Below are 14626 nucleotides of genomic sequence, written 5' to 3' on the forward strand. Positions count from 1 at the left end.
CTTTCCCGGTAGCGAGAATTCCCTCAGAACCAGCCCCTTCCCTGGCGGTCTATCACGGGCACCCCTAACACTTCGTGAGCGCGCAGAGCTCTCGGCACAGTCGCTGGGCTCGATACGGTGCCTACCGCACGCCCTAGGAGCAGAGGTCTATGTCTGCCCCTGCAGCCGGACGCCGAGGTCTGTAATCCCGAGCCAGCACTCAGAGCCGCACCTGCGCGGCTCTGCCCAGGGAAACAGAGATTCGACCGTGACCAAGTCCTCCGCACTCCGCGGCCCTTCCAGGATTATCCGTGCTCTTTCTCCTCCATCCCACCCACCGGCCCCAAAACGAACTTTTAGTGTAGTGTTGTCGTTCGCAGTGGATTTTAAGTTTTATTTGGAAGGACCTTTCTTTCTTAGTAACTCAGGTTGGAGAAACTGAATAATTCGGTTTGGCGGCAGGAGGAAAGGAATCAGATCTTCACCCCAGCCTCCCTGAGCTCGGCCCGCGCGCTGTGGATAGAGTCCCCGCATTTAGCGAGGCCCGGAGAAGGGGCAGTCTAAAGAGACCTGCATCTCCCTCTCCGATTTGACTTTTCCTGAAATTTGGAATGATTGCGCCTCTTTTTCTCTTTCTGATCGAGCATTTAGTGCTAGCGCAAGCCGGGCAGCCGACTGGTTACTGAGCCCACCGCCAGCCCGGCCGTGTGCTTCCATTTGCGCTCACCTCCGTGCTCCCCTGAGCGTTTTCTCAGGAATTGGAGTTCCCGCCTCATTTTCCAAATAACCCTGGAGAAGCTCCCGGGGGAGGAGAAGGGGAGAGGCCTTGGGGTCAGCACCACTTCGACCCCAGCACTGCAGTGGAGCTCCCCACGCCCGTCACCCGCTCCGCCATTGGAGTCTTCTTTGCATTACTTGCAAATTTCAACCTCTGCTCAGGAAAAGTCTTATATTTGAGATAAGCTGAGATGTTTTATGCACACACTAAACATGTTAAAAACAAAACTAGGAACAATTATTGGATCGGGACATTCCCCCGCCCCACACACACACGGGGTGGGGGACGGGAAGAGAGAGAGAGAGAGAGAGAGAGAGAGAGAGAACGGTTAACAAAAAATGGGGCGGTTTTGAGGGTGTCTTGGAAGCAGGTTGCGCCGCTGGGGAGCCACGCGACGCTGAACTTCGCTGAGTGCGGGAGCAGGAAACGCCCCGGGTTGGGGACGCGTGGGCTGGGGGACGCGTAAGTTCCAGGCTTGGTGACCCGGAGCTCTGAAGTTTTCCCTCGGGTGTCCCAGCCCCGGACCCGGTGGACCGAAAGGAGGTGACCACACCAGGAGCTGGACTGACAGACCGCCGGCTGGCCTGCCAGGGCGCCCTGGGGAAACATAGTGATCCGGCGAGAGGCCCTGAGGCCAACCCCGCTGCAGCGAATTTGCCGGGCCCCCAACGAAGGCAGCTCCGCCGGGATTTTCAGACCTTCCCAGACTTAGGCATGGAAAGTTGGCGTTTCACCGACGTCTTCATCGCCTGGTGCCGAGTGAAAGCCTGAGGTGGGAGTAGTGGGAGTTGGAAGCTTCCTTTAGCGGCAACATCGAAGACAATGCGTGCACGGGCGCACACAATATAACACAGAGCGCACGCGCGCACACACACACACATCACAAACGCATAGATGCACAGATGCACAGACAGGTACTTCCGCAACCCAGTAGCCTCAGCATATACTCCTTAGGCAATCACACAGCCACATCACACATACACAACAAACACAGCACATGGCCACCACACATACACACACAACCCCCCCCCCCACACACACACACACAGTCACACCTGCCCTCTGGACCCTTGGAGTTGACGGAGGGTCTACAAGGGTGGGGTTATTGGTTTAACTTTTTGGCCAGTGACCCCAACAGAACCAAAGCCTTTGGAAGTCCACACTGCTTTTCTTTCATAACAAAAGGTCTGGTCTCTGAATCCTGATCAGGGCAGCTCAGCCTGGGAAGAGACAGCCTTACCTCTGCTGGTTTGGGCCTGGGAGAACTAGGGAAATACTGCATTGAGGAAGAGAGCGGAGTGGCCGCGTGGGGGCACAGACATACCCATACCCCTTCCCTTCAATGTGAGAAAAATAATCACAACTACAAAAAACCTCAAACTCAGCCTTTCCCTCTGTGTACCCCTGTGTTGGGCTCTTGGGTCCCCAGGCCTGGTGTAGGGGGAGGGTAGACAGAGGTAAGGTGAAAGGTAACTCAGTCCCACCCCGACTCCTCCCACCCCACCTCTCTCCCCAAACCTCCCCCTCACCTTGCTTAGCTATGGGGGCGGGGCAGGAGTGGCTGGTGGAGAGGAGGGTCCTGGACCCACTCTCAGCGGTTTACGGAAGGGGTGGTGCATGGTGCACCTCCTCCAGCCTGGCTTCCATCCTCGGCTGTCAATCACCCTCATTAATTCTCTTTGGAAAACGATCCCACACTGGAAGTTCACCAACTGCTGCCTGGAAAAGGCTGGGGGATGTGGTGAGGGGGAAGGAAAATGGGCAGAGAAGTGGGGAGGGTTTGCACTAGCTTTGTGGGGTGAGGGCGGTGCAAGCTGGTTGGGGAACCGAGCCCCAAAGACTTTCCATCTTCTCAAGTCAGTTTGCCTCTCCCTCCTCTGCACACCCCTCCCAGACTCTGAGCTGACTCTCACCTGTCCAGGTTGGACCTTGGGGAGAAACAGCTCTTTGCAGCCCAAATTCTGGCATGAGCCCCAAAACTAGTGAAGAAGGGGAGCCTGTCAGTCCCACACTCCCAACCACCAGTCAACCCAGTGGGGCACTGCTGCCTCTGGTGCTTTCCACAGGAAAGAGAGGGAGGGCAGGGTAGTAGACCTCGGTGTGCAGACAAGAGGAACAAGATGAAGGCTCTATTCTTGGAGACCCCTCTGAGGAACCTTGCAGAGCCTGTCCCAGGGCCTTTAGGGGAGAAGGGGAGCAGTGGCGACCTGAGGCCTTGTGCCTTGGGTAACACCATAATATTGATAATACTAGCAAACACTTAAGTGTTGTCTGTGCTCCAGGCATTTTGCTAAGCCCTTACATTTTATTGAATCATCACAAGAATTTTATGTGGTACATTCTCTCTCTATAAGAATATAAGACATACTCTGGCCAGGCACAGTGGCTCACGCCTGTAATCCCAGCACTTTGGGAGGCCGAGGCGGGTGGATCACAAGATCAGGAGTTCAAGACCAGCCTGGCCAACATAGTGAAACCCCGTCTCTAGTAAAAAAAAAAATACAAAAATTAGCCGGGCATGGTGGCATGTGCCACAGTGATCTCAGCTCACTACAACCTCTGCCTCCCAGGTTCAAGTGATTCTCCTGCCTCAGCCTCCCAAGTAGCTGGGACTACAGGCACCTGCCATCACACCCGGCTAATTTTTGTATTTTTAGTAGAGATGGAGTTTCACCATGTCGGCCAGGGTGGTCTCAATCTCTTGACCTTGTGATTCATCCACCTTGGCCTCCCAAAGTGCTGGGATTACAGGTGTGAACCATTGTGCCGGGTCACATGCATTTTCTTAGAAATCTTCACACAATCCTGCAAAGAGAGTCTTTTTTTTTTCTTTTTCTTTCTTTCTTTTTTTTTTTTTTTTTTTTTTTTTGATAGGGTCTCACTCTGTTGCCGAGGCTGGAGTGCAGTGGCAAGAACATGACTCACTGTAGCTTCAACCTCATGGGCTCAAGTGATCCTCCATCCTCCTACCTCATCCTCCCAAGTAGCTGGGACTATAGGCATGTGCCGCCATGCCTGGCTAATTTTTAAATTTTCGTAGAGACAAAGTCTCACTGTGTTGCCCAGACTGGTCTCTAACTCCTATGCTCAATCAAGAATCCTACTCTTGTTTTTGTTGTTGGTGGTGGTGGTTTTGTTTGTTTGTTGAAGTAGAGTGTCACTCTGTCTCCCAGGCTGGAGTGCAGTGGCATGATCTCGGCTCACTGCAACCTCTGTCCCAGGTTCAAGTGATTTCCGGCTAATTTTTGTATTTTTAGTAGAGACGGGGCTTCACCATGTTGGCCAGGCTGATCTCAAACTCCTGATCTCAAGTGATCCACCTGCCTCGTCCTCCCAAAGTGCTAGGATCACAGGCATGAGCCACCATGCCCGGCCACGAGAATCCTATTCTTATCCCCACTTTACAAATGAGGAGACTGAGGCACAGAAAAGGTGTGTGCAAGGCCTGTATCCACTTGACTGAAAGGCAAGAAAATGAGGAAAGAACTGAGACTGAGTCAGGAGGATCCACACTGTGAAGGGTCTCAAACGCCAACCAAGAGCTTCAAATGGGGCCCATGGGCAGTGGAGAAGACCAGGATGGGAGTGGAGAGGCTTCCCAGGAGCATTTGGGTACCAGGGTGGGTTGCGGAGGGAAGAGTCAGGTGGTCGAGAGAGCCCAGTTAGGAGGCTGTTGCAGTAGGTCAAGCATGAAGTGAGAAGGGAAGGTTCAAGGGGGTGGTGGCAAAAGCAATGGAAAGGAAGGGAAGCATGAGAAGAGTGGCTCACAGACAAACCCTACTGGGCCAAGTAACTGTACCAGAGAGGGTAGAAGCAAAAATGACTGTGAGGTTCCTGGCCTGGGCAACCAGAGGAGCTGGGTGCCTGGTTCACAGATTCAGGCATTTGATGGTGGGGATGAACCATGGACCAAGATCCTGGGTTAGATGTTCCAGCAAGCAGCCAGCCACACTGACTAGTTTGCCCCTGCACAGATGTCTTTCCCAGTCCTGCCTGTGTGCACAGGTGAAATTTACATATATGCAGATGCATGCAAATAAGAGCAACCTCATCTGGGCCCTGAGCCAGAAGCCAGTGAGGCAGGCCCTCTCCCACCTCCAGGGAGGAGGAGGAGGACCGCCCCAGCCCTGACTCACTTGCTGACATGCCGCCTGGAATGCCACCTCCCCAGCTGCCTTCCTCCAACTTGGGGAACTCGCTCCTGGAATCACCATGAAGCTCAAGCCCAGAAGATGGCAAGCAGGAAAGACTTGGGGCTGGGGTTGAGGACTTTCTCAATCAAAGTAATGATGTATTTTGAGTCCTCCTGGCAAATCAGCAAGGGGCAGGGGACAGGAGGAGGTAGGGCAAATGCCTAGGGAATATGACATTTTCTCTACAACATATATGGCCTTCCCCAAAGCATGTGGACATCTATAACTACAGTGGGGCCTCATGATAACTTTGTGAAGTAGGTGGTTATTTGCCCCATTTTACAGATGAAGACACTGAGGCCCATGTCTTAAAGTGCCTTGCTAGGGAAAACCTCACTCATGTATACAGAGCAGGATTTTCAATTCAGGCCTCTGACTCAGTGCCTTTTGCACTACTTTATGGTTTGGTGCCGGGCTGAGGGAATGGGCAGCTAACTCTGGAGTCTGGGGCTCAGTTTGGAGAAACTGTTGACCCTCAGGTATCCAGTTACAAGAAAGAAACCTCTAGTCTTCTCAGTCCTTAAGGACTTCAGCAAATAAGTGAACTCTTGTCTCTAGACCTAAGGCCATACCTCTCAAGTGGGGTGATAGACCATGCACCCCACTTCCGGCTTCTTCAGTGTTCTCTTTTTAAAACATCAACTAGATACAGAGTCTGTGTAGGGTGCCATGGGAGACTGGTCCCACTCAATAGCAAATTTAGCAATTTGTATATATTAAAATTATGAAAAAAAAAAAAAAAAAAAAAAAAACAGGCCAGGCACGGTGGCTCACACCTGTAGTCCCAGCACTTTGGGAGGCCAAGGCCAGTGGACCACCAAAGGTCAGGAGTTTGAGATCAGCCTGGCCAATATGGGGAAATCTCATCTCTACTAAAACACAAAAATTAGCTGGGCATGCTGGTGCATGCCTGTAATCTTGGCTACTTAGGAGGCTGAGGCAGGAGAATCACTTGAATCTGGGAGGCAGAGGTTGCAGTGAGCTGAGATCGCACCACTACTGTCCAGCCTGGGTGAGAGAGTTAGACTCCGTCTCAAAAAAAAAAAAAGAATAGATATGATAGATACGAGTGTATTGCTCTGCGTCCAGACTGGAATGCAGTGGTGTGGTCATAGCTCACTGCTTCACTGCTACCTCAACCTCCCAAGCTCAAGCAATCCTCCCACTTCAGCCTCCCAAGTAGCTGGGACTATAAGCGCATGCCACCATGCGCAGCAATTTTGTTTTTGAGATGGAATCTTGCTCTTGTCACCAGGCTAGAGTGCAGTGGTGCAATCTTGGCTCACTGCAACCTCTGCCTCCCAGGTTCAAGCAAGTCTCTGCCTCAGCCTCCCGAGTAGCTGGGATTACAGGCTCCTGCCACCACTCCCGGCTAATTTTTATATTTTTAGTAGAGACAGAGTTTCACCATCTTGGCCAGGCTGGTCTTGAACTCCTGACCTCGTGATCCACTTGCCTCGGCCTCCCAAAGTGCTGGGATTACAGGTGTGAACTACCGTGCCTGGCCCAGCAATTTTTTAAAACTTTTTTGTAAAGATGGGGTCTCAGAATGTTGCCCAGTCTGGTCTCACACTCCTAAGCTCAAGTGATCCTCCTGCCTTGGCCTCCAAAAGTGCTGGGACTACAGACATGAGCCAATACATCTGGCCCAGATCTGAATTCTAATTCCACCTACATCACCTACTGACTTGGGCAAATAAGACTTCCCTGTGTCTCAGTTTCCCCATCTGTGAAATGGCCATCATAATAAGCCCAGCCTCACAGGGTTGTGAAGATTTAGTAAATAACTCTAAGTGACCATGCATAGCAGACGTTTCCCACACATTAACTTCCTTTCCTTTTGTTGGTTCCTTTGGCTCACCCACAAGGGATATGCGTATCTCCACCATTCAATCCACTTGGGGGGGTAGGGTGAGGTGCCACACCCAATTTGATTAAAAAGCTTTTGCCCCCAAGGATTTGGTGACAGTGGGAGGTGTCACTGCCAGGATACAAAACTCCTGCAGGGCAGAGTTCCTTAGCTCCTCATCCTCACAGCACCTGGCACTGTGCCTTGCATGCTGAGGTGCTCAGGGCAGACTTTACTCTCCAGCTAATCCTGAAGACACCCTCAGCTTCTAAGCACAGGGACGCTTGTGAGAATCAGTCCTCCCGGTGGCATACGGAATACTTTCACACTCAGGATCTCAGCTAATCCTTACCACCCAGTCAGGTGGGACAAGTATTGCTGTCCCCATTTCACAGATGAAGAAACCAATGCTCAGAGCAGCTCAGGGCCTTACCCAACATTGCACAACCAGTACGTGACAGAGCTGGGATTGGAACCCCAGCCTCCTGACTCTGGGATTCTCTGGGTTTTTCCAGAGCAGTCCAACTCTCTCTGAATGGGTGGGTGAAGGAGGAGAGGGGACAGAAACTGGACGTTGCATGGACATGAGGGGATCTCTGTGCTAGGTGCAGGGCTGGGGCTGGCAGTGGTCAGAGCGAAGCCCCAATGTCTGCAGCAGGGTAGTACAATGACAAGAGTCAAGACTGAAAGAGCAGTAAAGCAATTGACCCTATGGGAAGCCAGCAGTGGGGATGTGAGACTTGTCTGCAAAAGTGTGAAGGGCTTCAGACTAATTCTGTGTGATGTTTGAGGCCAAATGGAAGCTGCTGCAATATTGATTTATGCTCAATATAAGGAAGACATTTTTAATAACTAGAGTTTTCAAAAGTAGCACATTCTCCACCTCTATCTTAGGTACCAATTCCTTCTACCTTAAATGGAGTGGTGATTTCACATCTTGTTTCCTCTGTTGGAATAAGACATACTGGGGGCAAGTTCATCTCCCATTGAGCTTTGCTTCCTCCAATATGTGTGTGTATATCATCTGTCCTCAGTAAGTGTTTGTGAGCCCCTGTCACTGAAGGTGTTCAAGCAGAGGCTTGCTGTGGGATCTCAGGGAATGCTGTGAGCTGGGGCTGAGAGCCTGGACCCTGGAGCAGTAGGTTTCAATCTAGTTCTGTTGCTTACTGGCTGGGGCACCTGGCATAGGTGGCTCACAACTTCTGAGTCTCATTTTTCTCATCTGTAATGTGGAGTTAATACCATTCATTCCATAAAATTGCTGTGAGGACCATGAGGCACTATGTGACTAGCAGGGTGCCCAGCACAAGGACAGCCAAGAAAGCAGCTTTTAGGATGATACACGTAGCTGAGGGGCTGTGTCATAGACTAAAGAAATGGGCTAGGGGACCAGACACGGTGCCTGTAATCCCAGCACTTTGAGAGGCTGAGGTGGGCAGATCACCTGAAGTCGGGAGTTCGAGACCAGCCTGACCAACATGGAGAAACTCCATCTCTACTAAAAATACAAAATGAGCCGGGCATGGTGGTGCATGCCTATAATCCCAGCTACTCGAGAGGCTGAGGCAGGAGAATCGTTTCACCTGGGAAGCGGAGGTTGTGGTGAGCTGAGATTGCGCCATTGCAGTAAATCTCGGCTCCAGCCTGGGCAACAAGAGTGAAACTCCGTCTCAAAAAAAAAAAAAAAAAAAAGAAATGGGCTAGGGACCCACTAATGACCCTCCAGTTCTGACATACGAGCCTATTCCATAAGCACCAGGAAAGCAGCTAAGCAGAAACCAGGAAGCCGATTGACTCAACATAGGAAACTGAGTGAAAAATAAACAGCCCTCGTTCAAGTCCCTCGGTACTTGAGACACTCCCATGGACTTCTCCTATTTTTGACCCTGCCCTCACTTACATAAGCCCTCCAGGCCTGGGCTTGGGATCAGGGACTCTCCTGGTTCCTGGGCATCATTAGCCCTGGAAAAGGTACCAGGAGTCCCAAGTACCCCGCCCTGCCCCGGAAGCCTAGCCTTAGCCAAGAACAGGACTCAAAAGTTCAGATTTGGCCATCACCTGCTCTAACCACAAGCCCTTAACTAGCCCAAGCCTCTAAACGAGAAAGATGACACGGCACCTCCTGGAGGGTGGCAGTGGCTCCTGAGTGCCAAGTGCCCGAGGCTGGGAGGGGCCTCCAGCAGGGCTGCTCCTCAAAGTGTCATGGCCCTTCTTAGAGATGGAAAGCACCTCAGAGGCCCAGAGCCAGTGGGTGTCAAATTCTAGGATCAAGAAAGTCTGGGTGGGCCGGGTGTGGTAGCTTATGCTTGTAATCCCAGCACTTTGGGAGACTGAGACAGGAGGATCGCTTGAAGCCAGGAGTTCCAGACCAGAGTGGGCAACACAGTGACACCTCATCTCTACCAAAAAAATTAAAATTATTTTACAAATATATAAAATATTTATTAAATTTGTTTTTAAAATAAAGAAGCTCAGCAGGGAGCAGTGGCTCACACCTGCAATACCAGCACTTTGGGAGCCTGAGATGGCCGGATCACGAGGTCAGGAGTTTGAGACCAGTCTAACCAACATGGTGAAACCCCGTCTCTACTAAAAATACAAAAATTAGCCGGGCGTGGTGGCGCATGTCTGTAGTCCCAGCTACTAAGGAGGCTGAGGAAGGATAACCAGGAGGTGGAGGTTGCAGTGAGCCAAGATCGTGCCATTGCACTCCAGCCTGGGCAACACAGAGAGGCTCCATCGCAAAAAAAAAAAAAAAAAGAAGGAAAAAAAGAAAAAAAGAAAAAGAAAGAAAAAGAAAGAAAGAAAGAAAGAAAGAAAGGAAGGAAGGAAGGAAGGAAGGAAGGAAGGAAGGAAGGAAGGAAGAAAGAAGCGCTAGGTGGGCCTGGAAACCTGCATAATGAGCACTGATGGTGAGAAGCTGATTTGGCCCAGCACCCCTAGTGTTAACACATGAAGAAGAGGGGTAAGACTGGCCCATAAGGATACACTGGAACAGGACGAAAGCCCCACTCTCCGGACCCTAGCACAGAGTGTTTTCAACCCAGCGGCCTCTTAAGACTCATCCACCCAGAGAAGGGGAGGCCAAGTTCACAGGGATGTTTTCCTGAGTCTATGCCCCATGCCCCATGCCCCATGCCCCATGCCCCATGCCCCCATTAGAGGTTGTATCGATCACATGAGAACAATTCAGCCTCCTGGAACTGGCCTCTGAACAAAATGAGATTGGGGTACTGGTCCTGTGGGGGACCACCTGAAGGCTGGCGTGTGAAAACAAGTAGGCATTTGGGGTTAGATCTGTGGAGGGTCACCCAGGCATGTGTTTGGAAATAGCCATTACACTGGTGGAAATTTTTTGGTCTGATTTAGAATAATCTCTTATTCACTAGCACCTAGCACAGTACCTGGCACACAGAGCCAGATGGTGCACTGAGTAAACGGACGGTGCAAAATGGGGGTTGGACTCAGCCATCTCCAAGGCAAAGGGTGCGGGATCTCAGCAGAACCTGGAGAACACCAAATAGTGGATGCCCAGAATGCAGGATGGCCAGGGAGGTGCAGCCAAGAGGAGAGAGGGAGTTGGGCAGGGAGCTGGGAATCATATTATCCCCCTATCCCCACCCCAGGGTCAATTGCCATTGAGTCTCAGCCCCAGAGGTTCCATGAACAGAAGGGGTTTGGGTGATTGAGTAATCGTGTGGATGTCGTGTTTGCGACCATGACCATGTGACACGTGTGTAACTGTGTATGTGGTGGGTTGTAACTGAGACTGCATGTGTGTGACTCTTTGTGGCTTGGGTGTGGCCCTGTGCATTGTATGGGAACTATGTGCTTGTGGCTGCATGTGACTGTGTGGTTGTGTGTGTGACTGTGTGCGTAGAAATGGGCGTTGCCTCTGCGATGCGTGCGACTCTCAGAAACTGGTTCTGAGAGTGGCTGGGAGTTGGGAGTGTGGATGCAGCAGTCTGTGTAGCTGTGTGTTGCTCTGCATGATGTGGGTGGAGCTCTGCATGGAGACAGCTGTCACGGATGGATGTGACTGTATGGAACTCTGATACTGTCTCCAGGTGGGCCTGGGAGAATCTGGCTGGGCTCTCTTCTGTGTGACTGTATCTATGCAACTGCCTGGTGGGTTACTGGCTTTGCATGTTGTGTACGTAGCTGGGTGTCGCACCCTCCTGTGTGTGTCACTGTATGCTCCTCCGAGGGACTCGGTTGTGTCACTGTGTGTGACTGTGACTGCGTGTGTGACCCAGCATCCCTCTCAAACCACCTTCCTTGGGTGACTTTGATGTGGTTGAGTTTCTAGGGGCCATAAGGACGCCTGCCTCACTCTGGAGGACTTCAAAAGATGGCAACTCTTTTCCCCCAGCAGGGGAAAAAACCCATATTCCCCTCCCTCTTCCCACTCCCCCTGCCTGGAGGAGAAGCCTGTTTGTTTTCCTATTTTTACTGCCTAGGATGAGTTCATGGCCGCAGCTGACTCACCAGTCTTTCCGAAAGACTTGGGGAAGGAAATAGGGGTTGCTTGGTTGGGACCTCTGCCCAGGAGCCCAGAACGTCCAGAACAGAGCCGAGGAAGATATGTGGGTCCACTGTGGGTTGTGTGAGCACCTCAAGCCGCTCATGCACCCTGAGCTTGGAAGGTCAAGGAGACTTCTTTAGAGGTCACTGTCTAGCCTCCAGCCTCCTACGCCAAAAGACAGGCCTCTGTCCTTATCTAAAAGCTCTCCCCTCCCATTAGTCCAGTTGAAAAGTAAGGCTGAGCCAAGGCCAATTGAAATGTAGGCTGGGGCTCTGGAGGTACATTTGACAGGTCCCAGATCCATATCCCTGCAGGTGGTTCAGTAAGTAGCAAGGATGCCCGGGCTTAACAACACTGTTTGCGCGCCCCCTATGGGCAGAGCCTGCCTCGGCAGAAGGAGGTACAGCTAGAGGAAGGAGGCTTGCACAGTTTGACGCAGGGGAGATGCAGTCCTCATCCCCAGGGACCCTTAGCTTCATGAGAGACTCTTAGCCTTAACTCCCCTACCCCATACACAGACTGACACAAAGAATCAAGAGGATTCAAACTACATTTTCCTAGGCTTGGAAAAGAGTCACGTCCGAACCTGAGGAAGAATTAAAGAGGGCTTCTGGCAGGGCTTCGGGTACTTTGGTGCAGGCTAGGAGGGACAGTACATCCTGGAGGGTGGGTGACTGGGAGGACCCAGGATGGAACAATTTCTTGGGAGATATATAGGAGGTGAGGAGAGGTGGGAAGGCCACAGTGGCATAATCCTTGTGTGAGATGGCAAGGGAGGGCTTGGACTGGACCTGGTTCACAGTGCACAGGAACTCTGCCTAAGCAAAGAGTCTGTGGATGGAAGTCCCCTTTGGTATCTACCTAGTGTCTCTCCAGCTGCAGCCGGCCTACAGTTTCCCATGTCTGGTTGCCCAGGAGGGAGCTGTGAGGCTGGGGCTTCGCCCCCTTTCCTCTACTGTACCCTGGGGAGCCAGACACCCCAACTGTGCTCCCAGCCAGCTTGCCTGGCCTGCCAGCCCTCCTGCCCCCTACCCCATGTCCACCCTGAAGAAGCCCCTGCCAGGCTCTCACCCAGCCAGTGGCTGGAGCCATAAAAACTTCCCTCCACCCCCGCTGTGCTGGCTCACTGCCTGGGAGGCTCCTTCCAGCTTCTGTGACAGATCCTACTCATCAGATCCTACCCTTCCGTCTGCCTGAAACTCCCTGACTTTGAATTTGGGGTGTTTGGGTCACCTTCCTGGAGGAATTGAGAAGAGCTTCAAACTAAGAAGTTAGGAGGCTGGGCTTTGGGGAACTCACTGGGCAGGGCACCTAGCCTCAGTTTCCCCATCTGCAAAATGGAGCTAATGGTGTTTGCCCTGCTGGGTTTCTAGGGTGGGTGGGGGAGGCTCCAGTGAGCTCATGGGTGTGAAGGCCCTGGTGAGTTGTAAATAGTCCAGTACTCGTGGGAGGGAGGAGGGAGGGGAGCCGTGTTATTCCAGCTGGGCCTGGCTGTCTGCGTGGAGGGCTTGGTCAGCGGGGGTCTAGGGGAACTGTGAGGATCTCTGCGCCAAGTGTGGGAAACAGAAGAATTTGAGGCTGGCACCCCACTGAGAGCTGGGTGTAGATAAGGCCCTGCAGGGGTTGCATCTGGAGGCGACAGCAGCACGGTCTATGACATGAAGGCTTGGGGCAAGTCACTCGGACAAGTGGTTCCGAAAAAGTGGCTTTTTGGAAGAAGGGTGGTGAGAAACCTGAGGCCACCAGGTGACATCACTCAGCCTCTCTGACATCCTTGCCTCTGCAGGGAGGGGATGCAGATGCCATCTTTTCTTTTCTAGGGACAGAGGGCTGTCCCTAGGCCCTGGGGAGAGGAGGTTGAGCTCATGGTATGGACTCAGGAAATTAGCTGCAGCTTTTTCTGATAGGCAAATTCGGAAGTCCTCGTCAGCTCACCAGGAGGGGCATCTGGCTGCATTTTCCTTCAGCCTGTCAGAGAGGCAGTTCCAGAGCCCTCTCCCTTCTTCTTCAAGTGGGCAAACCAGTGCCTTCCCGCACATACCCCTCACCCCTTCCAGTGCATCTGCCCACTCTCTCCCTCCACACACTCACCCTGGTTTTCCCCTTGGAGCCTTTGAACAGGTTGCTCCCCCTCTGAAATGCCCTTCCCCAGACCACACCCCGCCCCCAGCCTCAGATCAAATCCTGCCCCTGCCAATTTCTAGCCACGTGACCCTGGGCAAGTCACCGCAGCTCTTTGAACCTCAGTCTTCCCATCTGTAAAATGGAGTTAATACTACCTCCTACAGTGGTAAGAATGAGGAGATAACACATGAAGTGCTGAGTCCAGTTCCTGTCACAGGGAGAGGCTCAACACCCCTTCACCGCTTCCAGAATCCCTTCCAACACCTGCCTGCCACTTACTGATTTGCCTTATTTATTGCTTCATAACAAACCAAAAGACAGGTATTTATTGAGTACTCACTATATATTTAACACTGTGGCAAGTTCTAGGGAGATTCAAGGTGAGGTTCTTTGCCCACCTGGAAACAGCTACCAGCCTAGATGGGCAGGCAACATCTGTAACGATGGAATATCCAACCGCTCGGACAGCACGGCTGTCACACTGGGCTGAGTGAGTAGCAGGCTCCCAGAGGAGCCAGAGAATGGGCAAGGAAGGTGTGGCTTGGGAAAGCCTTCCTCGAGAAGGGGGCCTTGGTTTGCAAGTAGGATAGGCAGAGGTGACAAGAAGGGCAGTGTGGACAGAAGGCATAGCAGAGGCATGACCATGGTCATGGGGACACAGGAATAAAGAGAGAGTGTGGGAAGTTTTTGGGGTGACGACTGGATGGAAAAGGCCAGGCCACACACTGGAGATTCTTCAGAGCCAGGCAGAGGAATTTAGATCAGACATGGTACGAAACAGGGAGCCACAGCAGGTTCTTGGGCAGGGGGAGGAGTACAGGTTGAAAGGGAAGGGATGAGCTTCTCATTTATTAATATCAGTTGTATTTCAGAATTTTTCTAGGTGCTTATTATATGTTTTCCCACATAATTTCCAAACAACCTGGTAAAATATATCTGTTTTTATCTCCGTTTTAGAGATAGAGAAACAAACAGAGAAGTTGAGTAACTTCCCCAAGGTCACAGAGTAAGTAGAAAGTGAGATAACCGAAGCCTGTCTAACTCCAGAGTCCACTTCCAACACAACCCAGATTCCCTTACAGAGGATGTGGGTCAGAATTTGGCAAGACCCTTCTTCCCCGCTCCGCCCCCACTGACCCCTTGGTAGAATTTGTTTCAGAGACTGGAGGAGTCTTGGA

Source organism: Piliocolobus tephrosceles, chromosome 16 (genome assembly GCF_002776525.5).
Source record: "Piliocolobus tephrosceles isolate RC106 chromosome 16, ASM277652v3, whole genome shotgun sequence".
NCBI lineage: Eukaryota > Metazoa > Chordata > Mammalia > Primates > Cercopithecidae > Piliocolobus > Piliocolobus tephrosceles.